General features: G+C 41.3%; 1 long non-coding RNA gene across 2 annotated transcripts; it reads right to left on the reverse strand.

Annotated features, from left to right (window-relative positions):
• Positions 1-3090: 3090 nt before the first annotated feature.
• LOC137570895 (uncharacterized) lies at positions 3091-20389 on the reverse strand. 2 transcript variants are annotated; one of them, XR_011031224.1, is made up of 5 exons: positions 20069-20389; positions 7445-7581; positions 5888-6078; positions 4392-4514; positions 3091-3442 (listed from the first exon to the last, which is right to left on the reverse strand). It is a non-coding gene; the product is annotated as an uncharacterized lncRNA (long non-coding RNA). The 2 variants fall into 2 exon arrangements; XR_011031223.1 differs by having other exon boundaries at positions 7489-7581; positions 20069-20383.
• Between the last annotated feature and the right edge of the window lie 2072 nt (positions 20390-22461).

Genomic DNA, 22461 nt, shown 5'->3' on the forward strand with positions numbered 1-22461 from the left:
CACTGACTAAATCATCCTACCTAATAAAACCTAACTGTCCATGCGTACACTCCTGTCCGTGACCTTGGGTCCGCGCTCTTTTGCTACTGCGCATGTGCGCAGCACGGACAGCCGTTGGGACAGGAGGACAGGGCCAGGGAGCTAGGCGTGTGTACGCGTGCAGCGGACGGGTGCATGCGCATGCGCACTAGCATGTGGTGGTGGTATCACTTACCTAGAGCCTGTTTTTAAACGGGCTTAGGTAAACTCGTTTATACATAATTATTGTAAAAATGAAGCACTTTTTTTATTACATTATTTTCACTGGAGTTCCTCTTTAAAGATCCGATCTGCTGTGCCTGTTACCACTTATGGTCAAATATTGTTCATGTAAAAGCATGCCTGAATCCACATAGCAAGATCACAGAAACGATCGCTTGTTGCTCAAAAAATCATTAGTAGTGGGTAGAGGCCTTTACCCTCTATTCTCACTATACATGCTGTGTATTAACAGTGGTTTAACGCATGCATTCCTCAGTGTGTTGTGTTATTTTTTTCTGCGCATGTTGGCATGTATTTATGTTTGCATTACTATGTTTTCACTGTGCTTTAAAGTGTTCCTGAGATGGGGAAAAAACTCTATATAACTTGCCTGGGGCTGCTTCCAGTCCCCTGTAGCTATACATGTATGGTTTCGTGCCTGTTCCCTTCCAATGTGCTGCTGTTCCCCTCCTAAAGCTACTAACCAGACCAGTCATTGGCCATTGTGCATGTGTGGCTCTGACCGTGCCCCTCCCCAATCACACTCCCTTTGCACATGCGGAATTCATAAAGACTTAAATAGCACATACGCAGAACACTTCCAGTACCAGCAGCATAATCAAGGAAGCACATGATCTTTTGAAGGAGCATAGCAGCACAATGAAGGGAAATGGAAAGAAACCAAGAGATCTATAAGGCTACAGGGGGCAACAGTCTCCCTTAGGCAACAGTTTGAGACTTGAGTTCTGCACAGATCTATTGCTAGCCTAGAGGCTAGTGCAGAGATCTGTTGCTATGGAGGCCACCTGGATGACTTGTGTTGACAGCATAGTATGCAGATGGGTTAAAAAAGAGAGCAATAAGCTTGGCCTGAGAACTGTCTACCGTGTGTAAGAATTACAAATCTACGGTACTCTTTAGTATAGACATCCAGTACACATAGCAGTATCAAATTACTGCTATGTCGGCGCCTAGTTTCGCTGCTCTGCACTAAACACACCAAAACCCTCTGCTTCATTTTAGGATCCGATGGGTTGCACTCCAAACAAAACTTGCCCGCTTCCTCATGTCAATGACAAAGTTCCAAATTCATAAGCTCATCCTTAATCATAAAGGAAAGATAAGGAGAGATAAATCATGAGTTAAGGCAGATAAGGGCAGAAAAATTGTTGTGACAATTCATTAAATAAGTCTTGTGGATGAAGCCGAAAGCTTCTTTCAAAAGTTGCATGCAGGAATTAGGGTGCACTGCTCTGAGTCAAGACTGTTATATTATATATTCTTTATCCTTTGCATAAATTTTGGGGTGCCACTTCCCACCTCATATACTGTTTACATTTTGCAGGCCACAGTCAATGGCTGCTCTTGGCTCTAATGATGTGTCAACTCCCCCCCCCCCCCTTCGAATAACTGCCTGCCAATGTTGGGCCACCACCCATAGTCTTCCTTATACAGTAACTCTCAGGGAACGACCAATGGTGGTGATGGTATTCACGGTCCTTACTAAAGGAGATGTGCGCTGAAGATCAGTGATGGACGGCTTTATCTATTCTATCGTCCAATCATGGATAGAGAGACTCTTTTTTTTCTTTCTAAATTTCTCCCAATGACTGGATGTTTGAACTGAACATAGCGCCACTTATTACTCCTTACTATAACTCTCATTCATCAATTCCCCCTCACCCCCCCTAACTGATGGAAAAGAGAGCAATCTAATATCTAAAGACCCTCTCCAGCACAGAGATCTCTCCAGTGGTCGTGATATGAGCTGGTTGTGCCAAGTCCCATTAAAGGCACTGCTGTGTTCCCTGCGTGGTGCGCGCGATCGGGCGCGCGCCCGCGCGCGCACCCGCCGCCCGCCGCTAGCCCCCCGATCAGTGAATGGGAATATAATTCCCATTCACCGATCTGACTTCCCCGCAGAAATACCGACGCTTTCTCTCCAGAGAGCGTGGTATTTCTGCCCCCCAGGAAACAACTCCTCTGAATTTTAGTTCCTGGATGCGACATAGTTCGCATCCAGGACTTTGCTCACTGTGGCCATCTTGTGGCCAAATAGTAAACTGCACCCACATACATTTTTAATAAAACAATTACATTATTTTACATTAGAAAATAGCAGTTTCCCTCCTACCCCAAAAATTACCCACATACATTTTTTTATTTAAAAAAACAAAAAAAAAATACAATAAAAAAAAACAAAAACAACATAAATAGTTACCCAAGGGTCTGAACTTTTTAAATATGCATGTCAAGAGAGTATGTTATTATATTATTTAAAATTATAAGCCTATAAATAGCGATGGACGCAAATTGAAAAAATGCACCTTTATTTCTAAATGAAATATCGGCACTATAAATTGTGATAGGGACATCGTTTAAACGGTGAAATAACCGCGACAGATAGGCAAACAAAATAAATGAGTTTTAATTACGGTAGCGTATATTAATTTCAAACTATAATGGCCAAAAACTGAGAAATAATGATTTTTTTTCATTTCTTTCTTAATCTTCCTGTTAAAATGGATTTAGAAAAAAATAATTCTTAGCAAAATGTACTACCCAAAGAAAGCCTAATTAGTGGCGGAAAAAACAAGATATAGATCAATTCATTGTGATAAGTAGCAATAAAGTTATAGGCGAATGAATGGGAGGTGAACGTTGCTCGGATGCATGAGATTTTCGGCACTGCGGCGCTGAACCGGTTAAACGTCTGATCGGTGCTTGAATCAATCATTCAGACAGTGAAAACCAACTGTGAATAAGGCTTACATTCCATTGTAGCCATGAGCAACCAAGTCTCTTATCCACCAACTTTGCTTTATTAGTTTTAATAATCACACTGTATAATTGCTTTTATTATTTATTCTGACCCCTATGCAATCATATGGAGACCTGAGCGCTCAGCTTCACAGTGATATCTTATTTCATTTTTAAATCATGTCCCTTTTCTTTCCTTATCCAGAGAACACAATAAGTTTTCCTGTCTAGACATTCCCATTTTCCTCTCATTTCCTAACTTATTTATGTCCGACTGTCAGCCCATCAGAGTGCGCTCAGCAGCCCCGGCCTGACTTCACTGGAGCAGCTTCACTGGCCAATCTCATTTCCACCTAAATGAGAGAGAAACACCTAACCTATTCCTGCTCAGTGCAATCTCCTCTTCAGCTGCAGGTCAGCCTCGTCCCAGAGCAATCTCCATCTGCAAGTACATGGATAATGAAAAGGGGTACCGGGAAATCTAACAACAAGAAAGCCAATTACAAGAGATGGATGAGAGACAGAGTGAGAGGATGGATAGATAGATAGATAGATAGATAGATAGATAGATAGATAGATAGATAGATAGATAGATAGATGCTAACTAAGCCACACACATTAAAGCGGACCCGAACTCAAAACTTCCTCTCTGTTGGAAAAGATACCCAACAGCATAATAACCTCGAAAGATAAACATTTCTTTATTACAGCTGATACAAATCCTGCAATAAATCTGCACTGTTTCTATTTCCTGCTTTCATGGAAGCAGACATATTGTTAACATACTGTGCTTTCAAATGAGGTTATCTGCCTTATCTGCCATGGCAGTCATGTGACCCAGGGGGGAGATCAAATTACAACTTGTGATTAGACACAGATGTGATTAGACATAGACAGGCTAAACTCTACATATACATACAGGGTGCATTTCTCTGTTTTCCTTCTGTCCTGTGCAACAGTTCAGGTCTACTTTAAGATACAATCATATTACAAGATGATTTAAGAATAACTTCCATATATAACTCACCAACACACTTTGAAATATGTTGAATATCTTATTTTTTATTAAAGTGTAAATATATTTGCAAGTGCATAGAAAAAGATAGAGAGATGAATAGATAGATAGATAGATAGATAGATAGATAGATAGATAGATAGATAGATAGATAGATAGATAGATAGTATCTCACACACTGTATAGACACAGGGGACTGTTACACCTTCTGTATGCAGCTCCTGCATACATGTCCTATTACACACACACATGTTTGAGGTATTGGTCAGACTGCCACCCATGTAAGCTCAGTGAGAATTTCCTGTGTAATAATATGATTTGTGTTAGTTCTGGTCAGCCCTTCTCTCCCTCACAATGCTTGTAGCTGTTCTCTTACCCTCAGATGTCCATTCCTCTGGAATAACAACTTGTAGGCAGCTAATCCAGCTCTCCTGACAGCAGTGGCACCTAGTCCTGCCTGGCTCCTGGCGCAACAATCGATGACAAGGCTGGGCATTAGCTGTAAGCAGAGGAGGAAAATTATTCAAATCAGCATCCTGGTGCCTGAGGACAAACACACCGCCACCAAGCTCACTACTAACAATGAGCCGCTGACTGGATGCCTCACACATCTGTGGGGACTGAGGAGCACTGCAGAACTTCTAAAGGAGAGGGAAATCCACAACGTGGCTGTGACTTCTGCTTATGTTATTTGTCTATCAATGAATTCCTCTGCTGGTAGAGCTTGCACTGTGCCCTGTGTCTGAATCACTGGCAAATCTCCCAGGCAGTGGAGCATTATGGAGAATGAGCTAAATTACACACTGATCTAAATGATTTGCTTTGCTTCTTTTAAGATAACATAAATATATTTATAAAATACATCTATTAAATATATATATATATATATATATATATATATATATATATATATATATATATATATATATATATATATATATATATGTGTGTGTGTTTGAAAATAAAAGTAAAAGATTAAACTATATGTACTATTTGTATTTTTGTGTATTGAGATTTTACCATGGACTATTTTTAAGCATTTTTTAAAAAATATATTTTTAACAGCCATATGAGTATAATTTTAGGACACTGGGTTAGTTTTTGAACTTTTAATGACTATTATTATTTATAAAGCGCCGGCGTATTCCGTGTCGCTGTACAAAATAGATTGATGGCATTTTTTGGTAAAAAAAAACTCTCAAAAGTAAAACAAATGAAATGAAAAACTAAAATATATTAACACACAGAATTTTATTCCCAATTACGGGTATATCTCATTTAATAATGTCATTGATTTTTAGCTTAAGAAACCCTTCGTGCCTCATTAGGCAATGAGTGTTTTCACTATTAGGCAATAAGTTCTTTGCTTATTTCATAATGTTTTCCCTAAGAAAATAACAAGCAAACAAAAAAACAAGAAGAAAGCTTCTGATGCTAGAGGATGCAGCTTTTCTTATAAACCTAAAGCCACACGACAGAGCTGATGTCACAGTAGATGTCATTGGCTGAACAAACGTTTGTGATATTTAGTTATCCTCGTGACAGCTGAATAAAGGTTGGTGCTGACAGGTTTCCCCACATCCTCTGTTCTTTTGGTCCACAGCAAGTGGATGAGTTGATCTCTCTGGGATTACACAGAACACTTGTGTGTTCAGAAGCGGTTTTCCTCTTCCCCTCCAAATCCTGACTGCAGCTACCAGAATCCTCTCCTGCTCTCTCCTCCTCACATCCAAATTCACACATTCTCGCTGCCCTTGCACCATCACAAGAGCTTGCAGTGATTAATGGCACTTCTGATGAATACTGTCACTGTCTTAAAACAAAAGCAAGGGGGAGGGGTGGGATCAGTGTCCCTAAATATGATCTTCTCACCTGTGATAATTAAATAGGTGATTAGATCAAGAAAGTGTAATTTCCTTCAGATTGGCCACCTCTTTAGGAAAACCACCACATAGGTTTGTTTTTAACGCCCTTTGGTAGATAGAAGATCACAAAATACATCTCTTCTAGCAGATCAGACACGTGTGTCTGGGATTTACCTTCTCCCCATTGCTGGGTCAGATCTGAAAAAATAAATAACATTTTAATAAAACAAACAGCCAAAGCGACACTTCAGGTTTGATTATGAACCAAGTTCATCAAAATAACTACATTAATGTGTTAAGAGGAAAACAGACAAATCACTTAACTGCTAAAGCTGTGTCATCGCTTCACCGCACAATAATACAAGGTGACAGCTATTCTGTTAAGTGTAGCTGAAGAATTGCCATTTAAAAAAATGTATCTATTTATTTTTTAATAATTTGAATTAGAATTTTGGGTGTATGTAGTGTGTGTGTGTAAGTGTGTGTGTGTGTGTGTGTGTGTGTGTGTGTGTGTGTGTGTGTGTGTGTGTGTGTGTGTGTGTGTGTGTGTGTGTGTGTGTGTGTGTGTGTGTGTGTGTGTGTGTGTGTGTGTGTGTGTGTGTGTACATATTTTTGTGTATGAGTGGATGGATAGCTAGAAAGAAAGAAAGAAAGAAAGAAAGAAAGAAAGAAAGAAAGAAAGAAAGAAAAAAAGAAAGAAAGAAAGAAAGAGTATAAAATATAGACATGATAAAGACAAGGATCAATAGGTAAGTAGATAGATGGATTAAGATAGACAGACAGACAGACAGACAGACAGACAGATAGATAGATAGATAGATAGATAGATAGATAGATAGATAGATAGATAGATAGATAGATAGACAGAAAGAAAGAGTATAAAAATATATACACATAATTAAAGTTTAAGATCAATAGAAAAGTAGATAGGTGGATAGAGAAAGACAGAGATGGACAGAGTGTCAGATCGATAGAAAGATAGACAGGTAGATAGATCTATAGATCTATAGATAGATCTATAGATCTATAGATAGATAGATAGATAGATAGATAGATAGAGTATAAAAATATAGACATAAATAAAGCATAGGTTCAATAGAAAAGACGATAGATGGATAGAGAAAGACAGAAATGGACAGAGTGTCAGATAGATAGATAGATAGATAGATAATTTTATGTTATGGTGAAAGGTACTAGACTATATTAATAACATGTAGTAGTAATAGCGGTAACCTACACATCACTGCTGTGTGATATGTTAAGACTTTATCGATAAATGGTGAACAGAATAATAATTAACATGCAGAAGATGAGTAGGACTATACATACACACATACAAACATGCCATACCAGTAGAGACAGAGGACTGTTACATCTATGCATTCCCCTGCCTACATCTCCTGTCATACACACACATGTTTGAGGTATTGGTCAGACTGCCACCCATGTAAACTCAGTGAGAATTTCCTGTGTAGTAATATGATTTGTGTTAGTTCTGGTCAGCCCTTCTCTCCCTCTCTCTCTTTCTGCCTCTCCCTTGCAGTGCATGTAGCTGTTCTCTTACCCTCAGATGTCCATTCCTCTGGAATAACAACTTGTAAAGATTACCTCCCAGGCAGCTAATCCAGCTCTCCTGACAGCAGTGGCACCTAGTCCTGCCTGGCTCCTTGTGCAACAATCGATGACAAGGCTGGGCATTAGCTGTAAACAGAAGAGGAAAATTATTCAAATCAGCATCCTGGTGCCTGAGGACAAACACACCGCCACCAAGCCGGGAGGACTCACTGCTAACAATGAGCCTACGACTTGATACTTCTCACATCTGTGGGAGTGAGGAGGAGAACTGCAAAACTTCTAAGGGAGAATCCATAGCTAGGCTGGGACTTTTGTTTATGCTATTTGTCTATCAGTGCATTTCTCTGCTAGCAGCAGTGTCCTGCGCTCACATAGAAGGCAAATCTCTCAGACCAAATGCTCTCCAGTAACTTCTTCTGTAGTGCAGACAGGAGCTGCAAGTCAGAATGGGTTGGTCACTCTTTTGATTCTCATCAGTTTGATCAGTTTAATCAATATTGCCCTTCAGAAATACAGTGTTCAAGAAGGTTTTCTAGGGAACTGGGAACAGTAGTTTGTTTTACTTTCTTAATCAATTTGATTCTCCTTTTTCTGTCTTATGTTTTGGACCTGTCCTTAACATTTACTAATTCTACCTGCTGATTGCTTGTAGGAGTTGGTTCTTTCAGAATGTGGTTCCCAGTGTTAAACACAGTGTTAAACACAGGAATACATCATGTAATTAAGGTGGAGGGGTCCATAGTATTTGTGTATAACTGTAATCCCTTAAATCTTAACCCCCCTACAATATCATGTTGAAATCCTCTATGGGCTAAAAATGGTTAATTCCAGCAAGAGTTTACATTTTTGAGGACTAGTCTATATTAAACATTATGCATATTGTATTTATTATTTGAGATCAAAATTAATATATATAGTCTATATTTATACATTTTATATAATTTTATAGGAGAGATGTTATGCTCAATTTTTTTCCGCTTAAAATTAAAATATAATGATAATACAACTACCGGTAGTAATTTTGTATTATTGTGTGTTGGGATTAGAAAGTGGATTGAAAAAAATGTATATAGTTTCTTGTTTTTTTTTAACATTGTGTTAAAGTGTCATAATTATTCCAGAAAAGTCACTATCATTTAATGTTAGTAGGGTTAATTTTTTTTATTTTTTTTTTATGGATTACTGTATTTTTTGTAAAGCTTGAATATTTTGAAATGACAAAAAATGTATTTTATTTAATAATATTTTTTTAGAAATTGAACTTTATAGCCAAGTGTCATTTTTCCCTGCATGCTCAGTTTTTTTCTAAGATTTCCTTTACGCCTTCTAAGGCAATGTGCACTATATACAAATGTTTTAAATTTTCTTTAACAAAAAAAAATATAAAAAACACACAACAACAACAAAAAACAAAAACAAAAAAATTAAAAGCAGTTGTGATGTTTGGTGATGCCGCTTTTATTATAAACCAACAGTCACACGACAGAGCTGATGTCACAGTAGATGTCATTGGCTGAACAAATGATAGTGATATTTAGTTATCCTTGTGACAGCCAAATAGAGGCTGCTGCTGACAGGTTCCCCCCACATTCTCTGTTCTTTTGGTCCACAGAAAGTGGATGAGTTGATCTCTTTGGGATTACACAGAAGGTTTTCCTCTTTCCCAACAAATCCTGACTGCAGCCACCAGAATCCTCTCCTGCTCTTCCCTCCTCACATCCAAATTCACACTCCCGCTGCTCTTGCCTATCACAGTAGCTTGCAGTGATTAATGGCACTTTTGATTGCTACTGTCACTGTCTTAAAACAAAAGCAGGGGGACCAGTGTCCCTAAATATGATTTTCTCACCTGTGATAATTAAGCACACTATTAGATCAGAAAAGTGTAATTTATTTCATATTGGCCAGTTCTCCATGAAAACCACCACACATTTTGTTTGCTGTTGTTTTTTCTTAATGCTTTCTAGTATATAAATAAGAAGATCACATAAAAGATTTCTTTGTTTATTTAAAAGACACACACATTTTAATAAACAAACAAAATAATCCTTCAGATTTCATTATGAAGTAGGTTCTTCCAAAATAACTAAATTAATATACTAAAGAAATAGTCATATGGCTTAAATGCTCAGCTATAATACAAAAACCCACTGTTAAATGTAGATGAATACATTAATAAATGTCATTAGTTCTTTAATAATTATATTAGGATTTCTGATACATGTAACTATTGTAACTATATAGGTAGTTATGAGCTAGAAATCTAAGAACTAGAAAGCCAATTTTAGGAGATAGGTGAGATATAGATGGATTTTTTATTATTATTATTTAAACATAGATTTGTTTTCTTTGATGACATCTAGTTCTAAAGAGTTCAGACTTTATGGTACTAGTTTAATTATAAAAACGTTTAATTAAGTTTTGCTTTATTGTTTTGTTTTGTTTTGTTTTATTAGCAGAGGGGGTTTTATATGAGTTTTTAATTTGCTTTCCTCATACTTTTTAAAATTATTTTAATCTATCTGTTTTTTTACATGAGAAGAAAGTCTGGGGATGTTTAACAGGGTCAATCCCAGATCAGATGATTTTTTTTCTCCTCTTCTCTGAATCCAGGACTGAGGATAATGACTGGCTGTTGTATTAAAGGGGGGACAAACAGTTCTCTGCCATCTTCTGACCCCACAATGCCTGGCTCGCTTTCATTGATCATAGCCGTTATGAGATAATGCAATTACAAACATCAATAAGGAGCTGCGAGTGAAATCATTATGCGGTGACAGTGATAAATGACTGTACAGAAATAGCATGCTTTTCTCTTACAATCCAGGAGCCCAGAGGCTCTGGGGGCTGAACACTGTCACCAAGGAAACAGATGACATCCAAACTGGCACCAAAGGGAAAAAAATAACAGCCTTTTTATATTCCCCCCTTTTTTCTCTTTACTCTCCCAAAGAGTTAGTTTTGGCTTTGTAAGCAGCTGCCAAACAGACGAATTTATTTCCAGGACTGAAAAAAAAATCACAAGCCCCCCTCTTATCCAGTTTATCAAGCCTTCATTTAATGTTTTTATTAAATCATAGCCTTGTAAGCCTCACTAAAACATGGAGGGGGGAAACTGTGTTTTTATGTTTTGTATATGATGATTTATTGGCTACAATTTGCATTCAGTGTCTACTACACTGCAAAGAAGACATAAAAAGGACATTTTCCCCTATCGGGTTCCAGGGTGTTCAGTTTTACTGGGCTGTGAGGGGACATCAAGGAAAAAAAGGGGGGGGGGGGGCAGAGCTGCACATGGAGACTCTCATACTGGGATGATTAACCCTTTCATCTTCTGAGTCCCCCCCCCTCCCCCCAGCAGAGCAAGGGTTACTGAGAGGTCGCAAACTTGTGCATTTCTCCCGCAGGCAAGCTGCAGAGCTGCAGAACTTAAGTGGCCCTCATAACTGAGGACTGGAGACACCTAAAATTTGTATGACCTCATAAACTTTTAGAGCAGTCATGGTAAACAGCAAAATATAAGCAATTGGGCAATGGATGCATTCTCCTCTATGGATTACCATAGCCAGGTAACTGGCATTGTGCAGTAATAATAGTGTATTCTTCCAGAGGAGTTTATTTCAAGGATGGAAGATGGATGGAAGATGGATGGATGGGTGGATCAGAACAAATGAATTCAGTTAAAGAAGAACTTTAGCAAATACGGGAGAAATATAAAGCAATACATTGCAAAGTAAGAAGTTAAAAAATAGAAAAGAGATCAAGAAATGATTGATATTCGCCATGTAATTTGCTCATGTTGTCTGATCCACAATGAGCCAGTGGGTAATCATCTTTACTACTATTTACTGGCAGACAAGAAAAAAATTAAACAGAAGCAACAGACATTATCTAAAACCACACCCCCTAACAAAGCGATAGGCTAAAAGGATTTTTTTTAATATAGTTATACATATGCACAGAGGGAGATTGGTTGCTTGGCAGTTGGAAACAGCTATTATTTCCCACAATGCAATGAAGTTCACAGACAGGAAACTGTCAGGACATAGGTCTTAATATCACATTGTGGGAGGGGTTTCATCACAATATCAGCCATGAAGACCCCCCTGATGATCTATTAGAGAAAAGGGAAAGATTTCTCATGGAAAAGGGGGCATCAGCTACTAATTGGGATGAAGTTCAATTCTTGGTTACAGTTCCTCCTTAAAGGAGTTATCAGGATATAATTAAGAAAATAAGTGCTACTTACCCAGAGTTTCCTCCAGCCCCAAGCTCCCAGCATGTCCCTCGCCGCAGCTCTGCAGTGAGCCGTTCGCCGCAGCTCCGTTCCGCTCCCCAGCGATGACGTCAGGCCGACCTCCGACTATTGCGCCTGCGCAGTCCGTTCTGGCCCACGTGGCGGTGATTGACAGCACCACTCGCGCAGGTGTAGTACAGGTCGTCCTGTAGGCCGGCCTGACGTCATCGCCGGGGACCGGGACAGAGCTGCGGAAAACGGCTGACTGCAGAGCTGCGGCAAGGGACATGCTGGGAGCTTGGGGCTGGAGGAAGCCCCGGGTAAGTAGCACTTATTTTCTTAATTTTATCCTGATAACTCCTTTAAGGGAGATTTGTTTTCACTTTGCGTGGTTCACTTGATAGACAGAGACTTGCGAAATTGTTTATAGTAATCTGAGTTGGTATTTGCTATGGAGAAAAACAAAGTAAAATATTTTTTTTTTATAACTCAGGCCTATAGAAATCCTGATTAACAAAGCGCTAGATAGACAGGCAAATTGATGGATAGATAGATAGATAGATAGATAGATAGATAGATAGATGGATAGATAGATAGGCTAGATCGTTATGTAAGCCACATTGCTAAAAAGAACGAAAAACATATCAATATAGCCTTGTATACAAATAGGTGAATCATACATGGATTAATAATCGTATTTAGGTCACACATGTGTTGGCTAATTAGAAAAACTAATTATCAAGTGTTTTGACAGAACCGGAATGATAGATGCAGATCTGTCAGAATTTTGCAATATGACATTATTAATACGGTCGCTAATTTGTATCTGGCGTTCAGCGTAACGATATACTGAAATACACCTACACAGCGTAGGCTGCTGGAGTTATTTCAGTAGAATGTATGCTGATAGAGCTCTTCTGCTGATAGGTGTAGGTAAGCAAGATAAGTCAGTTTCCAGAAAAGGACATTGATTGTTCATGTTCATTAGCAAAGACATTAACTCCAAGAAAAGAAATAAACAGGCTTTAAAGTTGCCCTGGAGGGTAAGGGGCAGTAGTGAGAGCGGGAGGACATGTCCAGCACAGACTACCACTGCTAGCACAGGCTGCTCCTGAATCCTCACCCCACCAACACAGATTATACTGTAGACATTAATATCACGCTTTTCTCTTGGCAGACTTAAAGCACTTAAAGGGAAGGTTCACGGTACTAAAAAAAACAAACTGCACTCACCTGGGGCTTCTTCCAGCTCCTGGCAGTCAATCGGTGCCCTCGGCACATCTCCTCTCCCTCCAGGCGTCGAGCGATGAAGAAGCCGACCTCACCAGGTCGGCTTCCAGGCCGGCTTCCGTGCGCTCCACGGCGGGGGTCAAGTGGTGTAGAGATGTAATCGGGTCTCTACTGCACAGGCGCAGAACTACTGCGCCTGCACAGTAGAGACCCGATGACGTCACATACATCACGTGACCCGCGCCGTGGAACGCACATAACGCCAACCTGGACGCCCGGAGGGAGAGGAGCTGCGCAGAGGGCACCGATCGACTGCCAGGAGCTGGAAGAAGCCCCAGGTCAGTGCAGTTTGTTTGTTTTTAGATGCGCGGATCTTCCCTTTAAATGCTGCAGCCACTTACGGTGCTCTCCACGGGTGACCAGGATCATTAGGGAGTCTTGCCCAAAGACTCCTTACTGTTTTACGCACTGGCTTGAGGCAGGATTCGAACCCTGGTCAAAGGCTCAAACCCTACATGAAAGGCAACAGCTGTAACCAGTATGCTCTCCAGCAGATAGATCGATGGACCTGATAGATCAATAGACCTGATATAGCTTTATTTTTTCAGTACAAAGTGCCCTTGCTTTGAAGACCTCACTGGATATCCACTCACACTACTAGCACAGACTAAGGGCTGGAACCCACTAGAGCGATTTTTTGAGTGTTTAGGGAGGTTTTCAAAACACTAGAGATTTTCCTAAATGCTCAGCCAATGTTAATGGGTGGGGCAAATTCCACTGGAGCCATTGCGATTATCAAAATCACAAATGCAGGACATGCAGCATTTTTGAGCGTGAGAGTTTTGTGTTAGCGTTAGCATTTCTGCAATGTAAAGTATATAAACGTTGGCGTAATCACTCCTCAACACCTACACAGAGCGATTTGCTAGCGTTTTTAAATGACTGCACACTGTAAAAAAAATGAAACATAATTTAAGGGACCAATCAGAATGAAAATCGCTAATCGCAAATCGCTACACCACATGTGTCGAACTCCAGGCCTGGAGGGCCAGATCCATGCCAGTGTTCAAGATGGACTGAGAAAGAGAGGAATGTGTTCTACCTTATGGGCCACACCTTTCCTGATTCAGACCATCAATTCATTTGAGTTGTATCAAAAATGTGTGACGATCTCGGCCCTCGTAGGACTGGTTTGACATACCTGCGCTACACAATCGCTGGCGAAAAGCTTACACTTTTTTAAATCACTACCCAAGTCGCCAGAAAACGCTCATGAAATCACTTATAGCGATTTGTAGTAGGTTCCAGGCCTCATACAGATAGATCTCTACTCCCATTAAACGTAAAGAAAGAGACGGCACTCCACTGGCTGCAATCAAGATGCTGTGTATTCACGAACAAGAACACTACATGTTACGGAGGAACAACCTCCTTCATCAGGTGTAAAAAAAAGTGGTTTTACACCTGATGAAGGAGGTTGTTCCTCCGTAACATGTAGTGTTCTTGTTCGTGAATACACAGCATCTTGATTGCAGCCAGTGGAGTGCCGTCTCTTTCTTTACGTTTAATGGGATACAAGCTGTATGAGCAATCCAGCTGAGGCAAGGCACCGGCATAGTGTCTCAAGTAGTTTCTACTTGAGTTGCTGCTTATCCAACATCATCTTCTTTTGTTGCAAGATCTCTACTCCCACTGCAATTCAACCTGATTGGATCTCCATTCACCCTATCAGCACTGGCTACTTCTACTGCATTACCACTCAGCACATACCACCCCTGGTAAAGCCCTAATTTCCCTGACAACACATGTTACATCTATTCATTCTTCACCAGTTTTTTTTGCAAAACAGGCCTCACTCCTGCTAACAGGACAGGCTAACCAATCTGCCCTTGGAACCATGTCATCTCTGCTAAATCTGCTCCCTGTACCAAGCACAGACTACATCTACTGTACTAGTCATCTACATCTCCTGCTGGCACAACCTAATCTTGCTGGATCTTCCTCACTCCGGCCAGCACAGGCTGATCCCACAGAATCCCAACTGTCTCTTCAAGCTCTCCACTTCACCATACTGAATCTCCATACTCTGTCAGTGCCTGCTGCCTCTCCTGGATCTACATCCTGCCAGCTCAGGCTAACTTCCAGTACCCTTTCTTCCACAGCTAGCACAACCCTTCAGGCCCCCTGGCTAGAGTTGAGCCGAAATTTTCGTAATTTCGCATTACTAAAATTACGCATGCGAAATTTGCGATTACGATGCGAAATTACGGTAGCGTAATATCCTCGGAAATGTTCCATCAGTTACAATGTAACAAAGTTATTACAATGTAACAACTTTGTTACATTGTAACTACGCCGCACCCGACGTCACTCACCGCCGCCGCCGCCACCGCGTCTGTGCTGCACAGATTCCCGACAGAGCTCTGAGCTATATAGCTCAGAGCTCTCTAAGCATCTTCGTATTTGGGCTCCAAGGAGCCCCATTGGTCCTTAGCAGACCAATGGGGTTCCTTCTGATTTAAAGGAACCCCATTGGTCTGCTAAGGACCAATGGGGCTCCTTGGAGCCCAAATACAAAGATGCTTAGAGAGCTCTGAGCTATATAGCTCAGAGCTCTGTCGGGAATCTGTGCAGCACAGACGCGGCGGCGGCGGCGAGTGACGTCGGGTGCGGCGTAGTTACAATGTAACAAAGTTGTTACATTGTAATAACTTTGTTACATTGTAACTGATAGAACATTTCCGAGGATATTGCGAGGGATCATTTATTTAAAGGGACAGGTAAGTATTAATGGTTAATTAAGAATATGAAAGGACTTTTTTCGTGGTTATGTTTTTTGTTCAATTAAAATACTTTTTCTAAGTGTCTGTGTGTTTATTTACTTTAACTCTTAAAGGAAATGGGTAAGGGGTACAAGTACCTCTATACTCATTTCTCCTGGGAGGGGGGGTGGGCATCTGGGGGACCCCTTTTTAAAGGGGACTCCCAGATTCCACCATGAACCTCCCCCCCAGGAAATCGCGGCCTCCACCTCCACCGCCCATCGGAGGTGGAGAAGAGCCCCTTGTCCTTGGATTGGACAAGGGCTCGGAGGGGGAGGGGAAAGCTTGGCTGCCCCTCCCCTTCTGAGACCCCCCAATCCATGGACCATGCGGGCTGGTATAGTCAGGGTGCGGAGCCCCACGCGGCCGGTGCTCCGCATTCTGGCTATCCCAGCCTGCATGGGGACAAGGGGTTAAAGAGGTCTGGGAGGGGGGACCCCACGTCGTTTTTTTTTATATTTCCCACACTCAGAACGAAGTAAGTAAAACTCTTCCCACTTGGGGGAATCTATGAAAATAATACACTATTGTTACCTGTGCAAAAAAAACTGACATTTTCCGCATTTAAAAGACATTTTCGCCCTTGAAACTTAAAAATCGATTTTCTCAAAAACTATAAGGTCTTTTTGAAAAAAAAAATGTTCCTCTTATTCCCACTGATCCCCTTAATATATCCTGGGAATTTGGTGTTCCTAAACTTTAAGCAGGCTTTGCTATTAACCGTTAAAGTCGGCGGGTTTTTAAATGTTTACATTTTTCCTTTGAAACTTTAACATCGATTTTCTCAAAAACTATAAGGTCTTTTTGAAAAAAAAAATGTTCCTCTTATTCCTCCTGATCTCCTTAATATATTCTCCAAATTTGAGGCTCTTAGCATTCAAGGGGGCTTTGCTATTAACCCTTAAAGTCGGCGGCTTTTTTATATTATACGGAGCGTTACGGTTTAACACGAAATTACGGTAGCGTTTAATGCGAAATTACGGCATGATACGACTGTAATGCGAAAATTACGTGAAAATTACGCTTATGCGAAATTTCGCGAAATCCTTCTTCATTACGATTATGTACTTACGGCCATAATCGTAATTACACTAATTACGCGAAATTTCGCGAAATCGTAATTAGGTCATTACGCTCATCTCTACCCCTGGCAGCATATGTTAATCTTGCTGCTTTTCCAAGCTCTTTGCATAAAAAAGGCTTGTGTACTGTATGTGACACTCTTTTTCTCTTTGTAATATCAGTATATTGTCATTATCAGTGTTTCATTAATGTGTTTTCTCGTTATCTGATCAGACTTACTGCCAACCACAGGTTGCCTCTGCTGGATCTTCCATGCCAGCACAGGCTACCCATGGTAGTTCCTTACCCCTACTGCCACACACTGCTTCTTTTGGATCCTCTTGTGGTGTGAATAAATTGTGCCATAGCTGATAAGGGCACTGTATAATTCACAAGTTAGCAATGCTTTCCTGTAAATTACATTGCGAAAACAAAACACTTGAATGACCGAGTAGGTTGACATCTCTGTCCTGCTAGTGGCTGTGCTGCTCCGACAGGACGTAGATTTCTACAATCGTCGCCACATGGTCCCCCCGTTACCACTGATTGCGCCGCTCAGCCCCTGCCGCAACTCACTCCCCCTGCGGTCAATATGACGGCAGAGCCCTGTGAGCCGGTCAGGAGCCACTTTCAATGGCTCCTGACCCTGTCATCGCTGTAAGCCAATCCCATTGGTTCACATTGATTGACAGCATCAGGAGCCAATAAAAGCGTTTCCTGACAAGTGCACAGTGCTCTGCCATCTTAGAGACGGCAGAGAGAGAGACCTGCGGGGATGTGTGTGCGGCGTCACTGATGAGAGAGGCGGGACCGCACAGAGATTCGTTGGTACCCTCCGTTTTGCGTCGCTTTGCTGTACTGGCAGTCTGTTGGTCCTTAAGCGGCCAGAAACTGCTGGTACAGAACAGGTTAAGATAACACATGTTATCTTACTGTGCAGTACCACGTGTTCCTCATCCAGTGGGGATTCTGTGATGTAAGGCCCGGTTCACATTCACAACAGTCCGTTTAGCAGTCTGTACCAAAACTGATCCTAACAGATGCAAATGGATCCCATATTAACCAATGAATCTGTTCACGTTGCTCAGTTCTACCAAACGGGCCTCAAGTGTGGGAAGGCTGCGATAATTCTGGAGCAACGGACACGTCACATTAACCGCAGAAAGGAACAGATCAAAAACCGATGCCCAACAACAACTGATCAGTTTCACAGATCACTTTTTACACAGCTAAGTTTTTGATTCATCCAGTCAACCGGGCCTAAGACCTTATACCGTGGGTTTCCTCCGGGCACTCCAGTTTCCTCCTACATCCCAAAAATATACAGATACATTCATTGGTTTCCCCCTAAATTGTCCCTAGATTACAATGGACGTCTGAATATAGCAGAGATTACATTGTGAGCCCCTCTGAGGAACAGTTTGTGACGTCACAATATACTCTGTACAGCGCTGCAGAATATGCCAATGCTAAATAAATAATAATAATGCGGAAAACTGCATTACAAATTTTAGTATGGTTTTCGGTAAAGTGGAGCTCCTCTGTTGATATAAAATTGCCATAAGTCTATGTTGTTACTTTACCTACAACATTCCTATCTACCAATATCTAATAGAAACAGTGCGGAGTGCTATTTATAGGTACATAAGATGCATTGATCAAGCCAAAATGTTTATCATTACAGGACCACTAACATTTTCTTTTTCAATTTAAAATACATACTTACAAAATGTACGTTTCTCCCACAGGAAAATGCAGTATAATTAACTTTTTTCCTATGTGGCTGTCACGTACAGCAGGTAGTATAAAACTGACAGATCTGACAGAATTTGGACTAGTCCATCTACTCATGGGAGTTTTTTTTTTTTTTAGAACTACCTATTTTAATAAAGCACTCCCTGAAAAGGATTTATACAAAATGCATTTGTAAATAAAGAAGCCCTTTAAGGAGATGGGTTAGTCCAAAACCTGACAACCTGACATCTGTTATATTTTCACTATCTACTGTAAGGGGGCGTTCACACTATGAGCGTTTGTAGGTTTTTGTAAGCACTGGCGATTTTAGAAATTGCCCCAAAAACGCTTGTGCAATGATTCCCTATGAGAGTGTTCACATGTAAGCATTTCGATTACATTTAAATCGCAAACGCGCTACATGTACCATTTTCTGAGTGCTTTGGCTCAATGGAAGGTATAGGGAAATCACAAAGTGCTTGAAAAAGCGTGTTGTATTGCGATTTCCCGAGTGCTTTTATGAATAAATACATTGTATTTATTCATTTCCGGGTGAAAGAGTTCACTTCCTGACTGACGTCAGGAAGTTAAAAAAACGAATCGCTCTGCAAAAGTGCTTAGAAAGTGCTTAGAAAAGCCCTATTCTAAGCGCTTTTCTATGCGCAAAGTGCAGGGAAACGCGCTTAAAAAACTCTCAATAAATCGCTCAGCGCTTGCAATAGCACTGGAGATTTATAATGTGAACACAGCCTAAGTGACAGCAACATAGGAAAAAGGTCATTTATAGTGCATTTCATTCTAGGAGAAACGTACATTTTATATGTATGTATTTTAAAAAATTTGCAATAGTTATCCTAAATAACGCCAATCTGAAAACCGTTTTTTCTGAGCAAAAGTACATTTGTGAAGCAGTAATTGATATACACTGATCCCTTTCTTTTATTTTACCTGGTGCATATGTTATTTGTTCCAGCGTTCCCTAGTTAAAGAGGAACTGTACCCCAGGATGGAACTTCATCCCAATCAGTAGCCAATACCCCCTTTCCCAATAAATCTTTACCTTTATCCGAATAGATCATCAGGGACCATCTTTAACTGATATTGTGGTCAAACCCCTCCTTCAGCGTGATGTCATGACCATGGTCCTGACAGTTTGCTGTCTATGAACCTCATAGCATTGTGGGAAATAACAGCTTTTTCCAACTGCCAAGCAACCAGCATCTCCCTCTGTGCATTGAAGAACTCTCAGTAAACGAACATTCCGTACAGTTCACCTGGCATAACTAAAGATGTCACCACCAGTGAAATTTCAGAATGTAAATCAGAGAAAAGAAATATTTTACAGGACTAAATAATCTATACATTCATATTGTAAAACAAAAACAAAAAAAAAGCTATTTTATTTGTTATGTCGTTTTCACTACAATTCGTTTTTAAGAATAATAACTGATAAAAAGAAAATAAAACTTTCTGTTGCTGAGAAATATTAATGGACGACATGCTTATTTTCTCAGAACTTTTATCTTACAGGGTGTGTAGACAGCGTTGCAATTCCACTAACTTCCAATAGATGGCAGTGCACGCTGCGTATCCTCCTGAGTACACTACAGTGCGAACATTCAGCCGAGAGGAGAGAGAGAGAGAAGCGTCTGCAGCAGCAGCGGCGCGGCACAGCAGGGACGGCTACTTGTTCTTCTGTTCAGCGAGGCTCCTCTGCTCCACGAGAGGCACTTCCTAACCCGGACCCTCACTGCTTTATTCACAGCCCACAGTGGGCGTCGCGGAAATCTTGTCATGGAGATGACTCCAGATATTGTGCAGTGAAGAGCCAGGCACATACTCCCTGCAAGGCCGGTTTGCACGCTCATCAGCGCAGAGGGGGCTCAGGGGCTGCTGCCAGTCTGCTTAAAGGACCCGCACATTATTCTGAAGTGTCAGTTTCTTTATGGGAATGATCCTGTTCGCCTTGCATACAAAAATAGTTATATCTGGCTGTGAAAGACACTTTAAAACCTAATTGTTAGAAAATAAAAATCATGAACATTAAAGAAATCATGACAACTATTGCAAAATGCCGAACTAAGCTGCCAGGGGTTTCCCCCCTATAAACGAAAGGTGCCCCTACATCAGAAGATGTAGACTGACCATGAGACAGATCTTTCTCTGATTCCTGTGATATTTGTTGCCTTCATATACCACAGCTCGATTCACATTCGATTTCAGCATGAAGTCGGCCTTGTGACGCCCCTGCAATGTCCCTCCTAATGTAAAATGTGGTGCACCCCCCCCCCCCCTCCCCCCGGGACCGCTGCAGTCTATTTTACCTGTCTTTCACTGGTTCCGTCAGCATACACACACCCCGTGTGGTTGCTGGCGTATATGTGGGCGCATGTGTGACGTCATGCATGTGCGCAAATACCGCGTGGGACGTGTGTATGCAAACAGAGCCAAGATCCAGCGACAAACAGGTAAAGTATACCGCACCGTGGGGGAACATTTTACATTGGGGGGACAGCACCAAGGGTTCTGTCGCGTTCATCGCTCATCCTGATATCACACGCCAGTACCGCCGCGCACCTGATCGAGCAAGTCTACATGCAATCAGTTTCGGCCTGAAATTCTCTGCATTACGCTGAGAAAATAAAGACTGATTTCCATCCGATTATAATAATCAAATCAGATGGGCTATCGGCCACCAAGTCACCTGATGTATTGGCCACCTTTACTCTTTTCTTCAAAAAAAATAATATCTGCATTATCACACAGACTAACATGCAGTGCAAACCTTTCAGGATCTAGCAATCTGCAGTCAGAGCAGGTAATATTAGCGCCCAATAGACCGCCATGTTTATTGTGGCGCCCAGGGGGTAATTTGGAATCCTAGGAGGAACCGCATACCACTGTGGAGGTGCTGGACCTGAATAACAGTCAATGATAAATCCAGAAGGTCCGCACACTCATATGTAGACCAAGTCTGCTGTTTTATTCAAAAAACGCGACACAATTCCATTCCATAACCAACGATTCGTTTCTGGGCCCCGAGGGGTCCCCTTTGTCAAGGTAAACACACAGAATGGTAACAATTCTGTGTATTTATCTTGACAAAGGGGACCCCTCGGGGTCCCGAAACAAATCATTGGTTATGGAATGGAATTGTGTAACTTTTTTGAATAAAACAGCAGACTTGGCCTACATATGAGTGTGCGGACCTTCTGGATTTATCAGGTGGTAATTTGGGCACCGGCAGCGCCCAATAAATATTGAGATTAGGCAATGAAAATATTGGAGGAAGGCGTTTATAGCCGCGAAGGTGGCGCTGATATTGAAGGAGATTACAGCAGGGGATGGGTAGGTTTGTGTTAGCAATTGTAGAGTTGCGAGCAGAGCATGCCTGAGAAGTTATTTACTTACCTCTGAGGGTCAGGATCTTTTCTCATTCACATTCAGTGTCCTCTCTAGCCGCATCTCTCTCAATGTGTGATGCTGCTAGAGACATTAAGAGGGGGCACTCACAGGTCGTGAGTTCCTGTTACAGAGAGGTGAGTAAACGCTCTATTATGCTCCACTCCCAACTCTGCATATATATGGGGGGGGGTCCTAATACAAGGGGCACACCTGGCTACCTATAATCAGTGAGTGAGCTAATACTGGGGGCACATCTTATACTTGGGAAAGTCACTAATTACTAGTGGGGGCACATCTGGCCTATACTGGATGGGAACCTACCTAATACCGGGGGAACATCTGGTATCAATACTGGGGAGGGGGGCTACCTAATACTGGGGGCACATCTGACTACCTATACAGGGATGGGGGTGGTTAATTAATATTGGAGGCATATCTGACTACCTATACTGGGTGGGCCACCTAAAACTGGGGGCACATCTGGCTAATTTTACTGGGAAAGGGTGGGGGTGGGGG

This window comes from Hyperolius riggenbachi, chromosome 4, assembly GCF_040937935.1.
Source record: "Hyperolius riggenbachi isolate aHypRig1 chromosome 4, aHypRig1.pri, whole genome shotgun sequence".
In the NCBI taxonomy this organism is placed as follows: domain Eukaryota; kingdom Metazoa; phylum Chordata; class Amphibia; order Anura; family Hyperoliidae; genus Hyperolius; species Hyperolius riggenbachi.